At 42.0% G+C, this 21,333-nt stretch overlaps 1 protein-coding gene and 1 long non-coding RNA gene across 2 annotated transcripts in view; one reads left to right on the top strand and one right to left on the bottom strand.

Moving 5' to 3' along the window:
- Positions 1-14,229: 14,229 nt before the first annotated feature.
- Positions 14,230-15,373, bottom strand: LOC110485709. Its single transcript, XR_002467963.2, has 2 exons — positions 15,246-15,373; positions 14,230-15,136 (listed from the first exon to the last, which is right to left on the bottom strand). It is a non-coding gene; the product is annotated as an uncharacterized LOC110485709 (long non-coding RNA).
- Positions 15,373-21,333, top strand: part of LOC110485708 (activating transcription factor 7-interacting protein 1) — a 60,892-nt gene continuing 54,931 nt past the window's right edge. Inside the window, exon 1 of the mRNA XM_021556846.2 lies at positions 15,373-15,671. The gene's annotated coding sequence lies outside the window, so the exon portion shown is untranslated. The remainder of the gene's footprint in view (positions 15,672-21,333) is intronic.

Genomic DNA, 21,333 nt, shown 5'->3' on the forward strand with positions numbered 1-21,333 from the left:
CAAAGCCCTGACCTCAATCCTATAGAAAATGTGTGGGCAGAACTGAAAATGCGTGTGCGAGCAAGGAGGCCTACAAACCTGACTCAGTTACACCAGCTCTGTCAAGAGGAATGGGTCAAAATTCCCCCAACTTATTGTGGGATGCTTGTGGAAGGCTACCTGAAACGTTTGACCCAGGTTAAACAATTTAAAGGCAATGCTACCGAATACTTATTGAGTGTATGTAAACTTCTGACCCACTGGGAATGTGATGAAAGAAATAAAAGCTGAAATAAATCATTCTCTCTACTATTATTCTGACAGTTCACATTCTTACAATAATGGTGGTGATCCTAACTGAACTAAGACAGGGAAGTTTTACTAGGATAAAATGTCAGGAATTGTGAAAAACTGAGTTTAAATGTATTTGTCTAAGATGTATGTAAACTTCCGGCTTCAACTGTACAAAGACATGGAAACACTGGCCACTTTAATAATGAAACACTGGCCACTTTAATAATGTTTACATATTGTTTTATTCATGTATATATTCTATTCTGTTCTACTGTATTTAGTCAATGCCACTCTGACATTACTCGTCCTAATATTTCTATATTTATTAATTCCATTCTTTTACTTTTAGATTTGTGGGTATTGCTGTGAATTATTAGATACTACTGCACTGTTGGAGCTAGGAATACACGCATTTTGTTACACCCGCAATAACGTCTGCTAAATATGTGTGTGTGACCAATACATTTGATTTGGTTTGACTCCGTCCAGGTCTCGTGGAGATTCTGCAATTCCGTCCACAACAATGTTGTTCCGCCTTGACTTTCCCTCCACTTTCCCTCTAATTTCTCAATTTCTATCATGGATTCACATACATAACTGACGTCCTCTCTTAATGACTTACAGGTTGCGTTCATCTTGCCGTTCTCCTGTTTAAACTTATCGAGCTGACACTGGGAGAACTGCAAACTTTTCTTCAGGTCCTGGACCTCTCTGGTCAGGTCATCCATTATTTTTTTAGTTGTCTCAGTATTTGGATGGAACACTTGAAGATATTTTGTGGCTGTTGTAACAACTGCTTGTAGAACTACTTTTGTTCATTTGAAAGATCCTTCACCTGTAATAATAGACATCACTGTCCTCAACGCTACTCACAACGGCTTTGGTTTTTGTCATGGTCGCAATGTAAGCTATGCTGTTACTGCTTGCAGTTTCAGACAGGGAAAGTCACAGGGAAGATGGAAACAGCAACAAACAGCAGGGATCTAGACAGCCACAAGACTGGGACAATCCGGAATCCCAGCCACAAGGACTAACCGTGTCGCGGTCTGGATTCAAGCCCTCAAACCCTGATAGCTTGATAGGCAGCTAGCAGCTAGCTGCTATGCCAAGCGGTTCCTCAGACGCTTGGTCGGCAGGATCCCTGGACAGATAGCAGCAGTCCCAGCAACTGATGCAAACCTTGTTCCAGGATCCAAACTCAAAAAGGTAGCTAGCTAGCTAGAAATCAAACCTTTTCAAATGAATACTTTTTGAGAGACTTTCCAAAACAACAAACCGAGCTCTCCCTCATTCCGCGTTTAACAGGAAGTGGGTGTGGAGCCCACTCGGGGTGCAAACTGGTCTACGGGGGTTATGTGATCATCTGGGGAGGGTGGAATGGCCTGGGTTAGGTTGAGGCCTGGATGCCCTGGGTTGAGGCTTGAATGGCCTGGGATGAGGCCTGTATGGCCTGGGTTAATGCCAGTGTGGCCGTTTGATATGCCGGGGTGGCCGCTTGGTAGGCCACTTTGGCCACTAGGGTAGCCGGTTGGCCGATGTTGGCCTAACCCATTAACAGCGAACATCTGTCGTCTCTCAGAGCAACACGTGCCAAGCAGACTGAATTTACTGTCATGGGGGAACCACCTACCTGGTTTATCCCAAAGTCATCGAGGAGGTATGGGGACGTTACGGCAGGACTGGAGTCAGACAACGTGCAATGAGAGACCACAACGCTCCTCTAAGCGTGGACACACTGGGCCCACAAGTGGCCAAACGCGCTTCCCTCCTTGGGCCTGATCCCTCCCCCCCACTCACGAGTGAGAGCAAACAGTCTCGCCCTCATCCTGATAGCCCCACATTGGCCTGGGAAGCCATGGCTGGCAGAGATTTTACCTCTCCTGTACGCACAACCATGGTGCCTCCCACAAGGCAGGGATCTGCTATCCAAGTGAAGGGCAAAATATTCCACCCTCATCCCGAGTTTATGGATTTCTGGGCCTGGCCCGTTAGAGGTCCAACTTAAACTCGGTGGGCTTGCCTCCGAACATAATTGCCACAATTCAGAGTGCAAGAGCTCCCCCACAAGAGGTCTTTATGACCTGCAGTGGAGATTGTTTGAGAAGTGATATGAGAGACACAAGTTAGTCCCCTTTCAGTGCTCTCCGTCCTATAGGAATTGCTCAACATGGGCAAGTCCTTTCCCACCATTAAGGTCTACAGCGATCACAGCCTAACATGTAGGACTAGGTGAGACGACGATCGGGGCTCAACAAATGGTTTGTCATTTAATGATGTCTCCGTCTGGTCTCTAAGCCACTTGCCCCATCATAGGACTTGGCACTGGTTCTGGATGCACTCACGGGCCATCATTTTGAACACCTGGACACGGTGGATCTTAAGACTATGTCTTATAACAAGGTTTCCCATACTCGGTCGTGGGGCCCCCCCCTGGGTGCATGTTTAGATTTTGGCCTTTGCACTACACAGCTGATTCAAATATTCAATGCCTAATGATGAGTTGGTTATTTGAATCAGCAGTGTAGTGCTAGGGCAAAAACCAAAATGTCCACCCAGGTGAGGCCACAGGACCGGGTTTGGGAAACCCTGTCTCATAAGATGGACTGTTGCTCACCTTGGCTACGGCCAAGCGAGTTAGTGACCTTCATGCGCTCTTGGTTCATTTTCATGTACACAGTTTAATCCCGACTACTCCAAGATTATGATATGTCCTTATGCCGAGTTTGTTCCTAAAGTAATTAATATGGCATAGTAGTCAAGCCACTGACCTCTTCCCCTTCCACCCTCCACCATTCTCTTCCCCAGGTTGTGTCTGGTACATGCCCTGCACGTCTACATGGACAGGACTAGGCTGTTCCGGAACTGTGACCATTTGTTTGCTTTCCCAACCCTGCTCAGGGTAGGGCTTTGTCCAAAGAACAGGTAGTGAGGGCTATTGCCAAGGCATACAGTTGTAGGGGGTTGCAGTCTCTCCTGGGTGTCCAGGCGCATTCCACCGGAGGATTTGCTACATCATGGGCACTGTTCAGGGCCAGCTCTCTGAGATTTTTGGGCTTCCTGTCATACCTTTGTTAGGTTATATCGTCTGGATGTAAATGCACCTTCTCTGGCGCACAAAGTCCTCGATGCTGGAGCTGAGCAGGATGAATCAGGCACATTACCATGTACCACAACAGGCTTCTCAGGAAATGGGGTATTGGCAATCAGGGCATTTTGCAAGTGTCCCATAGTGAGATGTCGAACCGATTCGACTGAAAGATTGAACTTTGGGTTACGGTATATAACCCTGGTTCTCTGAAGGAGAGGAGGGAGCCATCTCACCAGATTGCCCCTCTTGCATGACTCTAGAATTAGGAAACCAGAGCATTGCAGGTGCTATATAGCCACGCATGTATAGTACACTCACAAAGCGGCTATATAGTACACCCACAAAGCTCTGATTGGCCTGCTAGGTGTGATTCTCCTCCAGAGAACCGGGTTACATACTGTAACCCAAGGTTTACAGTCCCAGCCAGTTCAGCCCAAGCCAGTGGTCCAGCAGCAGCCCTGGTATGAACTCAAGCAAGCTAATATAAATCATGCTGTTACACAGAGCAAAGGGGTCATGTGGAACATGGGCTCTGAAAAGGGAAGCAGTTTTTGGCCCGCAGATTCAGCAGGCAGCCAACTTACCAGCAGCCGAGCTCCCAGCAGGCCAAGAAGTCAACCTACAAGCAGCCAAGCAACCAGCAGCCCAAGCAACTCGTGCAGCAGGCCTACCAGTAGCTGAGATTCTAGCAGCTCAATATCATGATTAGTGAGTGATTAGTTGGAAATGTTCATGGTTTTCCAGACTCTACACCTTCCCGGAGGGTGACATCCATGGAAGCTCTGACCAGATCAAGAGAGTTTGAACAACTACACTTGGGTGGGTATAAAGCAATTGCACTATTAACCACTTGAAGGTTTTGGCCTTAGAAATTGTCTATAACAACTAACATTTTTGCTCTTGCTCTCAGTTTGGGGAAGGCCCTTTCCTGTTTCAGCATCACAATGCCCCCGTGCACAAAGCAAGGTCCATACAGAAATGGTTTGTCAAGATCGATGTGGAAGAACTTGACTGGCCTGCACAGAGCCCTGAACTCAAGCCTATCAAAAACCTTTGGGATGAATTGGAACGCTGACGCTGTCCATGTAGCAATGTTCCAACATCCAGTGTGAAGCCTTCCCAGTAGAGTGGAGGCTGGTTTAGAATCAAGGTGAGGACCAACTCCATATTAATACCCATGATTTTGGAATGAGATGTTCGACGGGCAGGTGTTCACATACTTTTATCATGTAGTGTGTGTAAACAGTGCATTTCGGAAAGTAGTCAGACTTGTTACATTACAGCCTTGTTCTAAAAATGGATTAAACAGTTTCCCCCCCGATCAATCTGCACACAATACCCCATAATGACAAAGCAAAAACAGGTTTAGAAGTTTTAGCAAATTTATTACAAATAAACCAATTAAATATCACATTCACATAAATATTCAGACCCTTTACTCAGCACTTTTGTTGAAGCACCTTTGGCAAAGATTACAGCCTAGAATCTTCTTGGGTATGACGCTACAAACTTTGCACATCTGTACTTGGAGAATTTCTCCCATTATTCTCTGCAGATCCTCTCAAACTCTGTCCGGTTGGAGGGGAGCGTCGCTGCACAGCTATTTTCAGGTCTATCCAGAGATGTTCGATCGGGTTCAAGTCCGGGCACTGGCTGGGCCACTCAAGGATATTCAGAGACTTGTCCTGAAGCCACTCCTACGTTGTCTTGACTGTGTTTATTGTTGTTGTTCTGTTGGAAGGTGAACCTTCTGCCCAGTCAGAGTTTCTGAGCACTCTGGAGCAGGTTTTCATCAAGGATCTCTCTGTACTTTGCTCCGTTCATCTTTCTCTCAATCCTGACTAGTCTCCCAGACCCTGCCGCTGAAAAACATCCCCACAGCCTGATGCGTCCTCCAGACGTGACGCTTAGCATTCAGGCCAAAGAGCTCAATCTTGGTTTCATAAGACCAGAGACTCTTGTATCCCATGGTCTGAGAGTCCTTTAAGTGCCTTTTGGCAAACTCCAAGCAGGCTGTCTTGTGCCTTTTACTGAGGTGTGGCTTCAGTCTGGCCACCCTACCATAAAGGCCTGATTGGTGAAGTGCTGCAGAGAGGGTTGACATTCTGGAAGGTTTTCACATCTCCACAGAGGTACTCTGGAGCTCTGTCAGTCCCCATTGGTTTCGTGGTCACCTCCCTGACCAAGGCCCTTCTCCCCCGATTGCTCAGTTTGGCATGGCAGCCAGCTCTAAGAAGAGTATTGGTGTTTCCAAACAACTTCCATTTAAGAATGATGGAGGCCACTGTGATCTTGGGGACCTTCAAGGCTGCAGAACATTTTTGGTACCCTTCCACAGATTTGTGCCTCGAAACAATCCTGTCTCGGATCTCTACGACAATTCCTTCAACCTCATGGCCTGGTTTTTGCTCTGATGTGCACTGTCAACTGTTGGACATTGAACGGGGTACGGTAGTAAATGCCAGGTGCATTGGTTTGTTTTTTAAGAACTGCAACGCTGCTGGGTTTTTCACGCTCAACAGTTTCCTGTGTTGATCAAGAATGGTCCACCACCCAAAGGACATTCAGCCAACTTGACACAAGCGTAGGAAGCATTGGCGCCAACATGGAACAGCATCCCTGTGGAACGCTTTCAACACCATGTAGAGACCATGCCCCGACGACTTGAGGCTGTTCTGAGGGCAAAAGGGGTTGCAACTCAATATTAGGAAGGTGTTCCTAATGTTTGGTATCACAGGAGGTTGTTGACACCTTAATTGGGGAGAACGGGCTCGTGGTAATGGTTGGAATGGTATCCAAAACATTGTTTCCAGGTGTTTGATGCCATTCAATTTACTCTGCTCCAGACATTATTATGCACCGTTCTCCCCTCAGCAGCATCCACTGTTTGGTATACTCCAGATTGTTTTTGTTGAATGCCTGGTATAGCAAGTAGCGGCAAAGGAACACAATGTATATTATCCAGGTCAAACTCAAACCCTATAATCTGCATGAATAGTGTTGAATACTTCTCTGGTCACACTTTATGCTCACAAACTAAATTAGTCAAAACCAGCCATTGCACCTTATTCTACCCTATGGTGAATTATGAAATTCTGTGCAGACAAACGTCCAAAAGGGAAGATCAAATCAGGGAATGGAACCTAAATTATTTTCCAATCGTTTCATTCCGATCAGAACCCCGATTTATTTTGTTCCGTTCGTGTTTTGACCAGGATAATAAAGTTCTGAGTCAGTTCTAATCCCAAAAAAGTAACTGTTCGTATAGTCAGAGAGGAAGCGAGGCCCAACTCGCTGGAAAATCTGTCTCTCTCCAGCAGGTGGCGTTTTCCCCCCGTATTTTCGCCCACTAAGCAAGGTTTTTGGTTGGAAGTCAATAAAATAGTGTCTAATTTGGTCAACAAAAATTTGCTACGTGAGTTTTTTTTGGTCTAATAGAAGTTTCATAATGCTTAACTTGTTATGAATGTACACGTGACATCCTGGCAATTTTGAGAAAATAAACCCTATCGGAGATGTCTAGAGATGACTACACATACAGTATTCATGGCATGAGGCTAGTAGCATAGCATCTCTCTCCATTGAATACAGACTGTTGATGTCAACAGCCCTCATCGAATAATCAAAAAAGTATTATAATAAGGAGTTCATGTATCCACCAACCCAAAGAAAGGATAAGCAGAAGCTAGACAGCCAGCCGTGCCGCTTTGTGGACAATGACTCCTATTGTTAGGGCAGAGACATGTATCTTGTCAGTATACCCATACTCTTTGGTATAGTTCCTTTTCGTTCATTTGTACTGCATGAAATCAACAGTTTTTACATTTAGCTCATTAAGGCTGCATTCACACAGGCAGCCCAACTCTGATTTTTTTTCTTCCACTAACTGGTCTTTTGACCAATCAGATCCACTCTGAAAAAGAGCTGACATGAACGGATCTGATGTGATTGGTCAAAAGACCAATTAGTGGAAAAAATATCAGAATTGGGCTGCGTTTAAACGCAACCTGATTTACTCCACCAACTAGGGTAGATAGAGCAGCTTGCTATGGAACAGATAAACTAGTTTTTTACATGTTTGATGGACAGATAAGCGCAGGCCATAGAAGCTACTATAATATCACAGGTGGGGATAGAGCGAGAGAGAGAGTGGGGTGGACATGGAGGCTTCCCTTGAAGCACTGAGCAACATGACAAAAAAGTGTTCCTTGAAACAGTTCCAACCTCTGTATCAAATTTTGATACATCTTTGTATTCTATATTCTCTCCATTTCGTTTTTTATTTAATTTTTCACTTATTGTTATCCATCCACAGATTTGTCACTGAATTAACTGTAAACCCATGTGACGATGACTGTAAACTATTAGAGGATGAGTTCCAACACTTACCTGCATGTTCAAAGGTGGGTGGGTGCCTTTAGCTTTGCTATATACACTACCGGTCAAAAGTTTTAGAACACCTACTCATTCAAGGGTTTTTCTTTATTTTACTATTTTCTCCACCTTACAGTGAAATACTTACTTACAAACCCTTAACTTCTTTGGGACTGGTGGGCAGTATTGAGTAGCTTGGATGAATAAGGTGCCCAGAGTAAACTGCCTGCTACTCAGGCCCAGTTGCTAATATATGCATATTCAGGATGGATAGAAAACATCCTGAAGTTTCTAAAACTGTTTGAATGCTGTCTGTGAGTATAACAGAACTCATATGGCAGGCACAAACCTGAGAAAAAATCCAACCAGGAAGTGGGAAATCTGAGGTTTGTAGTATTTCAAGTCATTGCCTATTGAATATACAGTGTTTATGCGGTCATGTTGCACTTCCTAATGCTTCCACTAGATGTCAACAGCCTTTAGAACCTTGTTTGAGGCTTCTACTGTGAAGGAGGGAGCTGTTTGAGCTGATTGAGTCAGGGGTCTGCTAGAGTGGCATGAGCTGATCACGCGTGCTCACGTGAGTTAGCTGCGTTCCATTGCATTTCTACAGTCAAAGGAATTCTCCGGTTGACACATTATTGAAGATTTATGATAAAAACATCCTAAAGATTGATTCTATACTTCGTTTGACATGTTTCTAAGAACTGTAATATGACTTTCATCTGAACTTTCACCTGGACTTGGATTGTGTACTAAACGCGCGAACAAAAAGGAGGTATTTATCAAACAAAACAAACATTTATTGTGGAACTGGGATTCCTGGGAGTGCATTCTGATGAAGGTCATCAAAGGTAAGTGAATATTTATAATGCTATTTCTGACTTCTGTTGACTCCACAACATGGCGGGTATCTGCATGGCTTGTTTTTGTGTCTGAGCGCGTACTCAGATTATTGCATGGTTCGCTTTTTCTGTAAAGTTTTTTAAACATTTGACACAGCGGTTGCGAAATGTATCTAAAATTGAATGCATAACACTTGTATCTTTTAGCAATGTTTATTATGAGTATTTCTGTAAATTGATGTGGCTCTCTGCAAAATCACCAGATGTTTTGGAACTACTGAACATAACACGCCAATGTAAACTGAGATTTTTGGATATAAATATGAACTCTATCGAACAAAACATACATGTATTGTGTAACATGAAGTCCTATGAGTGTCATCTGATGAAGATCATCAAAGGTTAGTGATTCATTTTATCTCTATTTCTGCTTTTTGTGACTCCTCTCTTTGGCTGTGTTTTTCTGTGACTAGGTACTGACCTAACATAATCGTTTGGTGTGCTTTCGTCGTAAAGCCTTTTTGAAATCGGACACTGTGGCTGGATTTACAACCAGTTCATCTTTAAAATGGTGTAAAATACTTGTATGTTCTGTTGTTTTGAATTTGGCGCCCTGCAATTTCACTGCCTGTCGGCGAGGTGGGACGCTACCGTCCCGACAATCCTAGAGAGGTGTTAACCAACAATGCAGTTAAGAAAAATACCAAAAAAAGAAAGAAATTAAAGTAACAAATAATTAAAGAGCAGCAGTAAAATAACAATAGTGAGGCTATATACAGGGGGTACTGGTACAGAGTCAATGTGCGGGGGCACCAGTTAGTCGAGGTAAATGAGGTAATATGTACATGTAAAGTGTATAAAGTGACTATACATAGATAATAACAGAGAGTAGGAGCAGCGTAAATGGGCGAGGGGGCAATGCAAATAGTTTGGTTAGCCATTTGATTAAATGTTCAGGAGTCTTATGGCTCGAAGGTAGAAGCTGTTTAGAAGCCTCTTGGACCTAGACTTGGTCGCTCCGGTACCGCTTGCCGCTCGGAAGCAGGGAGAACCGTTTATGACTAGGGTGGCTAGAGTCTTTGACAATTTTTAGGACCTTCCTCTGACACCGCCTGGTATAGAGGTCCTGGATGGCAGGAAGCTTGGCCCCGGTGATGTACTGGGCCGTACACACTACCCTCTGTAGTGCCTAGCGGTCGGAGGCTGAGCAGTTGCTATACCAGGCAGTGATGCAACCCGTCAGGATGCTGTAGAACCTTTTGAGGATCTGAGGACCCATGCCAAATCTTTTCAGTCTCATGAGGGGGAATAGGCTTTGTCATGCCCTCTTCACAACTGTCTTGGTGTGCTTGGACCATGTTAGTTTGTTGGTGATGTGGACGCCAAGAAACTTGAAGCTCTCAGCCTGCACCACTACAGCCCCGTCGATGAGAATGGGGGCGTGCTCGGCCCTCCTTTTCCTGTAGACCACAATCATCTCCTTTGTCTTGATCACTTTGAGGGAGAGATTGTTGACCTTGCACTATAGTGTCAGGTCTCTGACCTCCTCCCTATAGGCTGTCTCGTCGTTGTCGGTGATCAGACCTACCACTTTTGTGTCATTGGCAAAATGAATGATGGTGTTGGAGTCGTGCCTGGCCGTGCAGTCATGAGTGAATAGGGATTACAGGAGGGGACTGAGCTCACACCCGAGGGGCACCTGTGTTGAGGATCAGCGTGGCAGATGTGTTGTTACCTACCCTTAACAACTGGGGGCGACCTGTCAGGAAGTCCAGGATCCAGTTGCAGAGGGAGGTGTTTAGTCCCAGGGTCCCTAGCTTAGTGATGAGCTTTGAGGGCACTATGGTGTTGAACGCTGAGCTGTAGTCAATGAATAGCATTCTCACATAGGTGTTCCTTTTGTCCAGGTATGAAAAGGCAGTGTGGAGTGCAATAGACATTGCATCATCTGTGGATTTTTATTTAACCAGGCAAGGCAGTTAAGAACAAATTCTTATTTATATTGACGGCCTACCCTGGCCAAACCTGGATGACGCTGGGCCAATTGTGCGCCGTCCTATGAGACCCCCAAATTTGGATTTGATTCAGCCTGGATTCTACCTAGGGACTGTAGTGACGACCTCTTGCAGATGCAGTGCCTTAGATCGCTGCGCCACTCGGGAGCCCTGGATCTGTTGGGGCGGCATGCAAATTGGAGTGGGTGTTGGGGCGGCATGCAAATTGGAGTGGGTCTAGGGTTTCTCGGATAATGATGTTGATGTGAGCCATGACCAGCTTTTCATGGCTACAGATGTGAGTATTATGGGTCTGTAATCATTTATGCAGGTTACCTTAGTGTTCTTAGGCACAGGGACTATGGTGATCTGCTTGAAAGATGTTGGTATTACAGACACATCTAGAAGAAAACGAAATGCACACCTATTAAGACGAGGTGCTGGCTAGCGGAGTAGAAAACTTGAAAATAAAAGAGAGACGTATTACAGACTCAGACAGGGAGAGGTTGAAAATGGCAGTAAAGACACTTGCCAGTTGGTCAGCGCATGCTCGGAGTACACGTCCTGGTAATCTGTCTGGCCCTGCGACCTTATGAATGTTGACCTGTTAAAAGGTCTTACTCACATCGGATCCGGAGAGCGTGATCACACAGTTGTCCGGAACAGCTGATGCTCTCGTGCATGTTTCAGTGTTACTTGCCTCGAAGCAATTTAGCTCGTCTGGTAGGCTCATGTCACTGGGCAGCTCTCGGCTGTGCATCCCTTTGTAGTCTGTAATAGTTTGCAAGCCCTACCACATCTGACGAGCGTCAGAGCCAGTGTAGTACGATTCTATCTTAGTCCTGTATTGACGCTTTGCCTGTTTGATGGTTCGTCATAGGACATAGTAGGATTTCTTATACGCTTCCGGGTTTGAGTCCCGCTCCTTGAAAGCGACAGCTCTACCCATTAGCTCAGTGTGGATGTTGCCTGTAATCCATGGCTTCTGGTTGGGGTATGTACGTACAGTCACTGTGGGGACGACGTAATCGATGCACTTATTGATGAAGCCAGTGACTGATGTGGTGTACTCGTCAATGCCATCGAAAGAATCCCGGAACATATTCCAGTCTGTGCTAGTAAAACAGTCCCGTAGCTTAGCATCTGCTTCATCTCACTTCAAAGGGCTCCTTTACTATACTACCCGCCGCACATGTTCTTCAAGCCTCCAAACAGTGGTGAATGAAAAGAGACATATTTTCAACAAATCACCAAAAAGTGTAATGACATTTGGCGATTGTCAATTGGCCAGAATTGATGCGTCATTTGCTGTCTGCATCTGTGTCGGCCACTCATCTCTGCCTTGGCAAAATGTCAATGTTCTGGTCGAACCACATCACATTTTGGAGCCTAGGCTATACCACCTGTTTAAGTCCATTCGCAAATGTTTCATGCCTCTGACATGCGGTAGTGATTAATAATGGTGTAATAGCCTACCGTTTTCTTGAAATGTTGTTTTAATTATTGTAATAGGCTCATGTTTTACCGATATGGCGTACCCCCACTATTTATTTTGACACCGTACCGGACCTCCTTACTTTCACTACTGGGAAAAAGTAAATGAATCCACAAATTGTATATATATTTTAAATGACCACGTTTTAATGAATTTGTTGATATAATTAAAAACATATATTAGAAAACAGTACAGCAGGAAGTAGGCGGGACTTTCATATCAGATAGACGGGTTGGCTGACAACGTCACAAATTATACGGGTGCATTGTTGCCGGAAGCCATGCTTAGTTATAATTCTGAATAGTCAGATGCTGTAGCTAGCAACAATGACATGCAGGGAATCGCAGTTGGCTCATTTCAGCTAGTTTTATCTTGTTCTTGATACCATGTCTTGTTTTGAGGTGTTTTGACTGGTTTCATGTCAATGCTAATATGGCAAAAATGTGCTAGCTAACTAACTGTAACGATGTATTTGTGAAAATGTATTTGTTTTCAATAAACATTTGTATATCTTTCTAAATGTTTAAATGAAAATTTTACAAGCCCACATAACACACTGCTGCTACTGTTTATCTGTCCTGTTGACTAGTCACTTCATTCCTAGTTATATGTACATATCTACCTCAATTACCTCGTTCCCTTCACATCGACTTGATACCTCATGTATATAGTCAAGTTATTGTTACTCATTGTGTATTTACTATTACATTTCTATTATTTATCAATTTTCTTTCTACATTGTTGGGAATGGCCCGTAAGTAAGCGTTTCAGTTTTAGTCTACACCTGTTGTTTATTTAACTAGGCAAGTAAATTCTTATTTACAAGGATGGCCTAGGAACAGTGAGTTAACTGCCTTTTTCAGGGGCAGAAAGACAGATTTTTACCTTGACAGCTTGGGGATTGATCTAGCAACCTTTCGGTTATTGGCCCAACGCTATAACCACTAGGCTACCTGCCGTTTACAAAGCATGTGAGGAATAAAAATGTATTTGATTGAACTTGTTTGCAAATAATTGGTTAGAGATCTTAAATATCACTTTAATTTGTATCTCCTGTAGCTTTAGAATTGTGTCAAAGTTAGTCCCTGTTTCAGTAACGTCGTGAGTCAACCAAAAACACCCGAATGATTGGCTGACAAATAGTGCCTCAATGCAGGTGATGGCTGCATGGTGCAGTTGGTATGACGCAACTGCAGCGACTTGAAGACAACTTCATCAAAGACTGTTAGAGAGGATCAAAACTGTAATGTATCATGAGTAGTTATTTATTAAACAAGGTTCTTTGTAGATCAGTCAGTCGGCATTCGCCTGCACTGTCATTGACAAGCCCATTAACGGCATGCCCTTTGATCACATGGTTTTTGTAAAGTTCATGCAGTCCACATGTAGGCGCAAGTCTGACAATCTTTGTCTCCATAATGCAACACACTTGAGCTGCTCGAACCATAGAGAATGATAGAGGCCTCTAGTGGCCAAAAGTCTGCGTTAGCATGGGAAGCACCATTGAGAGCTTCCACCATCTTAATGTAGTCAACTGGGTGGGACTTCCAACTTTATTGGCTGATCCCTCCTGAAGAAGAAGAAAATGTACTACTTCAAAATGGAGATTGCCTCAATGGCGCTCCCAATGCAGTCACAGACGCTATGATGGAAATGATAAAGATGAGTCCTCTATCTATCTCTATGGCTTGAAGGTGCCCATTGTCTGTGTTTTTCAATGCCAGTTCTGCTTAAGTTTGTCACACAGCTGGCTAGGGCTGGAAGCACCCCCTCCCTTTGTGGAGAAAGGGGAGGAGCATATTACAGTCACTCTCTCACTGATGAACTGTATGTAGCAAGGTGTTTTGACTGTGTGTATGTTTGACTGTGTGTATGCGTGTACCCTTTTCTCCAAGTTAATTGTGATGCAGTAAGTTTTAGCAGTGAGGGGGGAAACAATTATAAAGAATAGGCAGTTTAGTTCTGATTGGGTATGTGCAAGACAGATTTTTAACATGGTGATTCAATCAAATAAATCAACCCCCCCCCAAAATAAAGTGGTTCGCTAGGGAAAGTGGATATAATCAATTCCAGAAAAACGCACAAACCAGGAGATTAACCAAAGAAATTAAATACAGTAGCTAAACAAGAAAACGTGTTAAATCAAATTCCAGACATTTCAGGCATAAACATTTTAATCACATATATATTTTTAAAGACCTCTATTGGTCATTGGTGGAACTACAGTGGCACAAGCAGACATTTTAATTGAAAAAGAGTTCGCCTGCAGACGTGCCAGCGAGACAAAATGTCCGACCTGAAATTAGCTCATGGGATGTGCGAAAATGAGTAAATGTCAGTAAATGTAATTTTTCCCAATGATGAATAAATTTGCATATGTTATTTTGGCTCTGGATGCATATGTTGTACATATAGGTCTACTAAATCACTTTAACCTATGATCAGAACAATTTAGCACTTGAAGCAGTTGAGCATCTTTTTTGTTCAGTCTGGCCTAAAACGAGTCTTACCTTTCTGTTTTTTTTGTTTCTTCCTTTTTCCTTTACGATTTAGATCCTAAATTTGAAGCCACAAAACGAACAAATCACCACTATCTATAGACAATTTGGTTTTTAGACACTTATGTTGCTCTGCTGCTATGAACAACTATAGCTTTTGAACAGTTTAAATGCTTAACAGCTACAAAGAGAGCCCACAGATCACAAGCACTGGAGTTTCAGATGAAACTTTTCTAGGATGTGGCATGAATAAAAAAAATAAAAGTACAATACATAATTTCCACCAAAGATGTTATACTTTACTATAATTATAAACTGTTTTTAGTATACTTGTGTTGCCACTGTTCTTAAACAGACCCCTCCCACTTATGAATTCCACCCCTGCTCCCTTCATACTTCCCTCACCCTTCCCCCATCAGACAAGACCACACCCCATCCCCCTCTTCTTGCCATGTCTTCCACTATGGCGGTCTTGTGACTAATACTGTCTATTCTCCTAGTAGAGCAGGTGATCAGGTAGTCTGTGAAAGTCTACACAAGTCTTGCATACCCTCAGGCGATCAGGTAGTCTGTGAAAGTTACACAAGTCTTTCATACCCTCACAGATCTAAGAAAATCAAGTTAGAAATGGTTCTGTTCTCTCTTCAACACATATAATTTCCTTCAACTTCTACTTACCTTGTTGAATTAAAAAAAAACTTCATAGACGACAGTATTCATACTGTACTTGATTTTTTTTTAAAGCTACTCCTACCAGCTTTCACGTTGTTTTCTGTCATGGACGACATCTAGTAGGAGGTGCCTAGACTGCTCTCACGCACTCAACCCCCTCCCCTTGACTACGAAGGAGGAGGAGCTGGCAACACAGTGGTGGATGACTGACTGTAGTCGCTGAGAACAGTCTGCATGCACAGGTTTTGTTTTGGTGTTCTTTCAAGCCGGTGTGTCCGCGTCACTATCACGCTCATATTTACGTTTTTTCCCTTGGTTCAGTTTGCGATCCTCTGCACATTATACATCGATCGATGTTGTGAGCGAGGAGCACATTCAGCTCGTGCGGATACCGGCTATTTCGCGGGAAACAGGCAGAATTCAGAAGCATCGGTGAGTTAGCTAGCATGCTAGCTGTCTTAACTGTTTTTACAGATCATTCCAACAGTTTTATTTTTGTCTATTTAAAATGTGTCACTTTCTCTATAAAATAGACGTTTCTTTTTTTTTCTGTCATGTTCTTGAACGAGTAAGTGTAAAACATTAGCTTACGATGTAGACTGGTCTTGGCAGGGACATGGACGTGAAAAAAAGTGAGGTGGGGTGAAGGGGGGCGCTAGCTAGCTAACGTTAACTGTTAGCAAAATCATTTTAGATTTTTGGCTATTGAGTAGAGAAATACAATTGTTTGTTGGTATATATTTAAAGATATATGTGTGTTTATATATCTACCAAAATATATATATTTAAAAAATGTGTGTGTTTATATACACACAAGCACACATTTAAAATGTGTATATATATTTTATTTTATTATTATTATTATTATTATAATTTTTAAGATTGTGTGATTTTAAATATATATATATTTTATATATTTTTTTTTAAGTCTGTCTATACACAATATATATATATATATATATTATAATGTGTGTGTGTGTGTATATATCTACCAAAAGATAGCTGCAAATGTAATTATATTTAGTATTTCTTATGTTTGCTTTGTATCTGGCTGTACATTTTTTGTTGCTGCCCAAAATGTTATGTTTCTTTGAAGACAAAAATGTGCTTTCATCGAAAAACATGTATCAAGTACAAGTGAATGTTGCAAGCCTAGGCAGCTAAAGCGGTTTGTTTCACAGCATAGCTTGTTGGCACGCTAACTACCATACTTTATATTATTTGGTGTCATAATTTGGAAATGCACACGCCATCTACAGGTTATAGTCCATCATAACCTAGCCCAGTGATTCTCAATTGATGGGTTGTGACCCAAGGAGGTTTTGTGGGTCGCGGGTGTCTGGAATAAAATAAAATCTTGACTTAAACCAGGTAGAACATGTGTAGTATAGCAACACTATTTTGGTTGATTTTGTGGTCTAAAGCCAGTGAGTTTATTAACATTCTTAATCAAGGACATGGGCAAAGTTGTATTTTTGAAAATGAAAGCAGTGGGAATGTTGTTTCCTTGTCATATAATTGCTGCATTTACTATCAATATAGCATAAAAAAAATTTTCAGATTGTGTTTTGGCAATGCGAATATTGGGTCGCAACTGAGACAACCTGGTTCAATATGGGTCCCGGGGAAAAACCAGTTGAGAACCACTGATCAAGCCTATGTCGATGCACTCAGAATCTAGACAACCCCATTGGTTGAGATGATGTGATCCCCTTCAACCTTGACAACTTCTTTATAACCATGACGGCCACCAAACATTGACAAAGTTGTGAGTGCAAGTCACTGGGGCTATAACAATAAATGTTGCTTCTTGCTCTATAAATGAAGCAAGGAATTTGTTTCAAAAGGAATTATCAATGATAGTAAATTAAAAGATGTATAAAATGTTTGCAGGGAAGCATGGAAGAAGCCTATGTAGGATCGGGTGATGCTGGAGGGTGTCAGTTGAGATGTTGCAGTATTACAATGAAAGGGGTTATCTGGCTTAAATCATTTTAGTAATCAGACTGATAGCCTCTTTTCAAGATCAGAATATTTGCAAATATTGTCAAGTTTGTAAATAGCCATCAACCATTTCAGTTTCAAAACTAGCAACCAAACAAAGAGCAAGTAATGTCAAACTACCATGAGATATTGAGACAAAGTATTGGTACAGACACTATGGAAACACAGACACAACATTGAATGACAAAATCTTTTCTTTTCTTTAGAGCCACTGTATGAGGAGTCTCGCTCTAACATCAGCAATAACATGTAAAATGTATGAGTAGCACATAAATACATTTAGCATATGTCTTAATTCAGCACCAGTAGGAACTTTAGGAAACAACCTTAATGTGACTGCAAAGTATTCCCTGACATTGTTACACATTGGGGATCAAGCACATGGAAAAAACCTAGCTAACAGCAACTATGGTGGCCATTTTGAGTTGCTGCAATAATAAGTGGCACCGTCAGAAAATGTGGCAGCGCAGTGTTTGTGTGTGGGGGAGGGGATGGGATAGTGAATAGTTAGCACTCAGCTAGCTGCATTAGCCTCCCAGGAAATGCATAATAATTATATATGATAACAACTATATGATAACATTTTAGACAATCTATCACTTTCAAAGTCTTGGGTCTTTGAAGAGTACTGCCATTTTTGTTCTTGTTGGCTGTGTAGAAGGCATTTTGAATATCTGCTCCCAATGTGCTCTCTATAGCAATTGGAACTTTCTTTGGTCTACGAAAATAGAAATGATGGTGAACAGACACAATTACTTTCCCGAACACGTTTTCATTACATTGGAAAGATTATTATCAGATTACATGTGGGCATAGGCCTAGAATTAGCTTTTCTCCTTCTGTTTCCACACAGTCCTAAAATGAACAGTATTGTAAACTATGTGACTTACATCGAGGGCAGACATCTCTCTTGGAGACATATTTTGTGCTGGAATTGGAATGCTCGTCTCACTGTATGTACTAGCATACGTGAAAGGCTGTTCATGCTTGAAGAAACCTAGTGCACCCCTGGAAGCATCGTTTCAGGTATGCCTAGATGTTTTTTACACATATTGTAATCAGTTTGGAACCACATTGTAGTCTATTAGTGTAACGTAAGGTGTACGTAGAATTACAGAATTAATACGCAATCTCCTTTAACGTGAACTATTTCAAGTTGTTTTTGATAAATATTGAAACACCTATTATTGGTATAGTTTCTTATAAAAAATAATATTTTTGAATGTAAAAAAATGTGTTTTTAATGTTCAAGCATTACTCTCCCCTCTTGTCTTGTTATTTGATCTCAACCCCCCCTGGCTTCTTAAAGTGGTACGGCCCTGGTTTGCTGTACTTTTCCACTCAGTACACAGTCTGTCTGTGAGTGACTGTGTTAGTGAGGGGGAGGGGTGTTCCAACGTCTCCTGTGTAGACCAATTGTTTACTGGATAGTTGTGCGTTTTTGTTTTGTATATTTGTTCTATTGGTGCAACTTTCTGTGTGTGTTTTAGGCAAATTTGGGCTTTAAAAATAAGTTATTTCAGGCACATTGGTGAGTTAGTTCATGTTCATTTGTGTAGAGACTTGAGATTGCATTTGTTCTGGGGGGTTTTCAGTTCCCTCGTGTAAAGTAGTTTATTACCTTTAACGTTTCATTGTAAATATGAGTACCAGTAGTTCCAGTTCGTTCACACCAAGTGTGTATGCCCCCTCATCCACTTTAGTCTCCCCTCTGAGGAAGATGGTACAGTCCTGCTGACAGTTATCCCTCCCCCACTGCTTTTCCAGGCATCCATATGCCTGCGTTTTCGGGGCTAACTGAAAAGGAGGCAGAATTCAGGACAAAAGCTAGGCTTTTGCAGTTGTCATAGACTATATTAATATTTTATATTGGCTAGTTAATAGCTATTGGGCGATTCCATGCCAGCGGGAGAGAAAAATATTTTTGTAATCTCCGATTGTTTTGGCAATTCTCACATAGAAACTTCATTGGGAGGAAGGATGTTTGACATGTTTTTTTACATTTGTATCACAAATCATATGGTGAAAGTGTACATTTAAGGCCTTTTTTTTTTACCTATACATGTTTCCTGTAAGACTATGATCTATGAACCATACATGATACTTCGGAATGTACACATACTCCATATTTGAGAGAACAATATAAGGAGGAAGATGTTGTCTGGATCATGTACGGTTCACAAATCATCGTGTCTTTACAGGAGGCGTGTATTGGTCTAAAAAGTGTCTAAAATGGCCACTTTAATCATTATTTTTCTCAAAAATGGTTAGTGATACAAATGTTAAAAGTATTTTCAAACGTCTTTAATCCCAATGAAGTTCTATGTGAGAATTACCAGAAAAATCTGATATACCCTTTGAAATAATACATCATTGTTGAATAATTACCTAATGTTAATAAACCATATGCACATTTCTGTAAGAAAAAATAGGTACGCGTTCTTGTGTCAAGAAGAGACATTGTCGTGTCATCCTAGTTTCAGATAAATAACTTTGTAGAAATGACTGTTGTAAGTTTTTCATAGAAAAACGATAGCATGGCGAGTTTCTCCACATAGACACTTTTGAATTTGGTTAACGAAGATGTTGAGTTTATTTTGGTTAATTTTTCAATCTGGTTCAACAAGACAGTTAACTGTTTGTGGTAGTATTGGACTGTAACTGGTTCGAAACAATCCCTCTTTCACCTTCTGTCAAACCAAGATGTCTGCCTCAAGCGACCTCACCAACCCTGATCAGTCATACCCAACCTGTCTCGGGACCCAGAGTATGATATAGCCTTATAATAATATATACCATTTAGCAGACTTTTATCCAAAGTGATTTACATCAGTGTGTGCATACATTTTAATGTGAATGGCCCTAGAGGGAATCAAACCCACGACCCTGCGACACAAGCGCAGTGCTCCACCAACCGAGCCACACAGGACACTCCTTGATCAACCAGTTTCAGTGAATCGAACAGCCAGTCTATGGATGAACATAACCCAAGGGAGGGACTGACACCAATGCAGCACAAATATGAGAAATGTGCAATCAGTTCTGTGTGGGCAATCAGTAGCAAAGCAAGGAACCCCTGTCTGGCCTGGGAGGAAAACAGTCTCCAGATGCTCACTTAATCAGTGCTTTGTTGTACAGTTTAGGCCTTCAAATTTTACAGACATTACAATAATCGGAATACCATTCAGATGCCTGTATTCTGTGATTCCATTAGTTTTTTTGCATCGTGGAAGGTATTTAGTTCAGAAGTATGAAAGCTCCGAATACCAGTTGTGTGCGTAGTATTTGAAAATATGTGTTATGTACTTCATCTCAATCCGGAAATATTTAGGCTAGTGAGGTTGGACCACTTGAAGACTACTTCCACGTTGTGACTGCTGCTGTGAGTCGCTACAGAACAGTCGTGTGGGGGATGGGCAGCATAAAAAACGAGAGCAACATTTCACTCAAGATAGCCTACACTTAACAGGATTTGTGGAGTAACATTTGTGTGAAGGCCTACAGGTCAAGTCTATAACAGAACTATAAGGTGCAGCCACCCCACCCCTGAACGTTTTACCCGTTCATGTGATAGACATCTTTAATGGTACTTTACATAACAGAAATATAGGCCTAACACCAGCATAACGTCTTGTACTAGCCTAATCCCATTTGTGGTCAGTTAGCAATGTAGGTTAGTCACTTACATATATTTATCTAATATGCCTGTAGGCTAATGTAGGAAACGTATTCCATATATCACTCCTTGTTCTGGATCCCCAGGGCTATTCATGCCAGAATTCTTAAAAACTGAAGGTCGGAGTTAACACTGTAAAGTAGGAAGTAGAGTATATTGAATGATTCTTCCCTTGTCTAAATAACATTGCTTAAACTGGTTTCAGCAGGTTCTAGCTGGTTCCTTTTACACTGCCTCTGGATTGGCTAACAACCTGATTGAGAGAGCAGGGGGAGGAACGTGTTCCCAATGTGATCTTGAGTCAATATTTATGTTCGTCTTTGGTGCTTTGGACATTTCATGAATCATTGATTGTTTTATATCCCAAGGTCATTTAAACAGGTGGTTATTTAAATACTTAAAACATTTTTGTGT

This window comes from Oncorhynchus mykiss, chromosome 13 (genome assembly GCF_013265735.2).
Source record: "Oncorhynchus mykiss isolate Arlee chromosome 13, USDA_OmykA_1.1, whole genome shotgun sequence".
Lineage (NCBI taxonomy): Eukaryota > Metazoa > Chordata > Actinopteri > Salmoniformes > Salmonidae > Oncorhynchus > Oncorhynchus mykiss.